Source organism: Tupaia chinensis, unplaced genomic scaffold (assembly GCF_000334495.1).
Source record: "Tupaia chinensis unplaced genomic scaffold, TupChi_1.0 Scaffold000478_3, whole genome shotgun sequence".
Classification (NCBI taxonomy): domain Eukaryota; kingdom Metazoa; phylum Chordata; class Mammalia; order Scandentia; family Tupaiidae; genus Tupaia; species Tupaia belangeri.
This window is the reverse complement of record NW_006159990.1, coordinates 1,135,156-1,139,189: the sequence shown is the minus strand read 5'-3', so window position 1 is coordinate 1,139,189 and position 4,034 is coordinate 1,135,156. Positions and strand designations below refer to the sequence as shown.

Sequence of the window (4,034 nt, the reverse complement as noted above, 5' to 3'; positions counted from 1 at the left end):
GAAACAGAGAACAGATTGCAGTGTGTTCATGCCTATGCAGGACGCTTTCTCTGCTTTCCTTCTCTCATTGTCTCCTGCTGGTGAGCACATGTGCTTCTGGTAATTTTTTTTTTAAGGGGTATGAATAAATCATTGCATTTCAAAACCGTACAAACTTCGTAGTGGCTATTTTCCTAATGTTAGCCTATAACGTAATAGTTCAGTTCAGGGATATAGCTGGTTTATTTCAGTACTTTGTTAAATAAAATGGTATTTCCAGCAGAAGAAACAACAAAAAGAGAATGCTGGGGTCTTTTGTTTGTTTTTTTTACCTTTCCTTTTAAATAATGGAAAATTCGACTAAAATGTATTCAATTCATTGGCTAGAACTTAGGTAAAGTAAATATTCTTAGATTACAGAACACTGTATATATATGCTAAGCGGCAGATAATGGTAATTAAGTAGCTCATTAGTTGAGCTTTTTAAAGTTAAATATTAGTATATGTTGCTAGTATATATTCACATAGAAATTAATCCTTAAATTGGAAATTTAAGGATAATTACAACTAATTATTTTAATTGTGTAATTGCCTAGTCTGAATGGGCGGCTTGCTGTGTCTGTGCTGTTGGTAATTTTGTAATTAGACTTATGTGTCTTTAGAGAAAAAAATAATCCACTGGCATTGTATTTATACACTTGCAGAACTATTAAGCAACGAAGTTAAAGGCAATATAGCTAAAGTAACAGTACATGGATTGTAATGGTTCTCCAAAATCTCGAGGCTAGCTATCAAGATTTTTATCCCATTCCAACTAAAAATAACTATCTCTGGTTAGATTATAAAGTAAGAAATGTTAATTTAAAAAAAAATTCATACAATAAAGTTTAAAAAATAAACATAAAATCAGCCTTAATGTCTCCATTCAGACATAATCATTGCTAACACTTTTATATCTTTCAGACTTTCTACCCTCTGTACAGATTTTAACAAAAACTGGCTTGTTTTTAAACAATGTTCTTCATCTTGCTTCTTTTTATTATTACCTATTAAAATAATTTGAAATCTATACATACATCATTTTTTTCAATGTATACTTTTTTCTTATTCATTTAGCCATTTTGTTTTAAAAGAACATTTAGTTTTCACATTTCTTTTTTGCTACTATAACAAATATTTTAACACACATTCCCATTATACTTTTATGTAATTTTTCTACTTCATAAAACCATACATTGGAATTGTAGGTCCAAAGAGGATGTATAACTTAAAGACTTTGGTTAAATACTTCCAGATTTTCTCCAAAATGGGCAGGTAAATTCCCAGCCTTATAAGTAGTACATGAAATATACTGTTTCCTGATATTCTCACCAATACTTGTTCTTATCCACATTTTAATTTCAACACATTAGTTAAATTTTCTAAAGGCTCAGGAGGAATGGCAAAATGGAGGATATGAGGGGTAATGTATTTGTTAACTTTCTTGATTATAATATTACTTTATGGGTATATACATATGTCAACTGTATATTTCAAATATATGCATTTTATTGTATGTCAGTTATACCTCAATAAGAATTTTAATGAAATAACTTAAATAAGGCAAGGCAGAAAACATATCTGGGTCCTCGCTGCCAGAAGTGCTCCCTCGCCCAGACAGCTCTCTGCTCTTTCCTCCTGACTTGAGGAACAACCATGTCATTAGAATCAAGTAAAAAATGGAAGCCATGATCTGAAATGATGGAGCCCCAGCTGAAGGACAGTGGAATCGATCTGACATTGAGCAGGAAGGTAAATACTACAGTGAGGAAGCCAGGGTGGACCTGCAGAACCCCAGAAGAGACTATGAACTGTACAAGAACCCAGGCCAGGAGCTACAGCAGTTGATGGCTGAGATCCAAGACCTGAAGAGCAGGGGTGGCAAGGATGTGACAATTGAAATGGAAGAATGGACGATTCATTTTATGACCCTAAAGAAGTTTAACCGATTATCCTATATCAGATTGAAGAAAGGAAGAAAACAGATCCATGAAGCTAAGCAAAAAGTCAATGCCTATCACCTGCAGCTGCAGAAGCTGTTGTTTGAGGTGATGCCCTAACAGACGGAGATCACCAAATGTCTGGAGATTAAGACAAAGCGTGAAGAAACTGATCTGGTCAGTGTGAAGGAGTTTTAGGAGGCTCTGCCAGATACTAGCAAGGCTGAAATCACCATGGGAGACCCGTACCAGCCAACCCTGGCACGTCTGGCCTGGGAGCTGGAGCAGCAGAAAAGGTTGACAGAGAACTACCTAGAGTGCCTGTCCAACAAGAAGAGCCTTAAGGAGACTGAGGTGAAGGAGTACCTGAGCAGCCTCCAGCCTCGCCTCAACAGCATCATGCTGGCTTTCCTCCTGGTGCAAGAGTACCTGTTCATGCCGTGTGACCAGGTTCACAAGCAGTATGAGACAGCCAGGCACCTGCCACCTCCCCTCTATGTCATGTTTGTCCAGGCCACTGTGTATGGGCAGGCCTGTAATAAGACGTTATCTGTGGCAATTGAAGGCAGTGTGGACGAAGCCAGCGCTCTGTTCAAGCCTCCTGAGGACTCCCAAGATGACGAGAGTGACTCAGATGCTGAAGAGGAGCAGACCACAAAATGCCGACAACCCACGCTGGGCATTCAGTTGGATGACAAGCATATGATACTGAAGAGACACCCGCTGTCCGTCATGCTCTACTGAAGTGCAAAGATGACAGTGTGCTTCGCCTGACTTTTTTACTACCTCAGGAACTGCAACACCATGACAGTAAAAGCCAGAGTGACAACTCCACAGAGCTGACCACCCCTATCAGTGCAAGTGACTTGCTTTCTTCTGACTCAGTCCTGAGTTGTTTGTATCCTGGGGATCATGGAAAGAAAACCTCGAATCCAGCCAATCAGTACCAGTTTGATAAAGTGGGCATTCTGACTGTGAGAGACTACTTACTTGACATAGGTCACCCCTACGTGTGGGTGCAGAAGCTGGGTGGCCTCAACTTCCCCAAAGAGCAGCCCCAACACACAGTGATCACTGACCACTCACTGAGTTCCAGCCACATGGAGACCACCAAGAAATTGCTGAATACCAGGGTGCAGTCCTGCCTGCCCCCCTCCCCCAAGCAGTTTGCATCCCTCAAACACAGTATTGTACTTGTTACCCGTGATTGCCAGTACTTCTTCCCAGCCAAGGTCATCTCTTGTCTGGTCAGGTGGATGACAGCTGCCCATGAGGATTACATGGAGCTACTTTTCACCAAAGATGTCATAGAGGTGGCACTGCCTGGGGACAAGAATCTCTATTACATGGCACTCATTGAAAGGGGCACAGAAAACTCCAGGCTGCTGTGGTGTTGAACCCTGGCTACTCCTCCATCCACCCATTTTCCAGCTCTGTTTGAACTGGAAAGGAGAGAAATCCAACAGCAATGATGATGACATTTGGACCAATGAGTGAGATCAACGTGTACTACAAGTAGTTGTGAAGCCCCTGGCCTGGCCACCAGCTCTTGACCAACCAACTGAAGCAACTGTGTGTGCTGCTGGACATCTACCTGGAGACTGAGACCCACGACGGCAGTGTGGAAGGACTCAAAAAATTTCCACAGGAGATGTGTCTGCGGCTCTTCAGGGGTCCCAACAGGATGTAGTCATTCAAATATAATCATCCTCAGGGATTCTTCAGCCCATCATTGACTTCCAGCTCATTGTAGGGTTCCCTCCAAAGTCCCATCCTTAGGGCTGAGCCTCTGCTTCCTGCTCTGGCCCACACAAAGCTATTGATAGTCTCTAAAGACACTAGTCAATTAAAGTGTCACCTGACCAAACAATCTGTTTGTGGCTCCTTGGGGCAGGGGACAGCTTTGTAGTCTGGAAGGGCAGGTGGGAGCCACAGCACAGTGTGAAAGAACATTTTGAGGAGGCCAGCAAGTGGCATGGTGGCTAAGGGCACTGGACTCCCGCATGGCCGACCATAGTTCAAGTCCCAGACCTGGCGGCTTCCGTTCTCTCTCACTCTTTCTCACTCTGTCCTTCT

The 4,034-nt window shown here is 42.0% G+C and overlaps 1 pseudogene; it reads left to right on the top strand.

Moving 5' to 3' along the window:
- The first annotated feature begins 1,674 nt into the window (after window positions 1-1,674).
- LOC102486492 (THO complex subunit 5 homolog pseudogene) lies at window positions 1,675-3,711 on the top strand (annotated as a pseudogene).
- The last annotated feature ends 323 nt before the right edge of the window (window positions 3,712-4,034 follow it).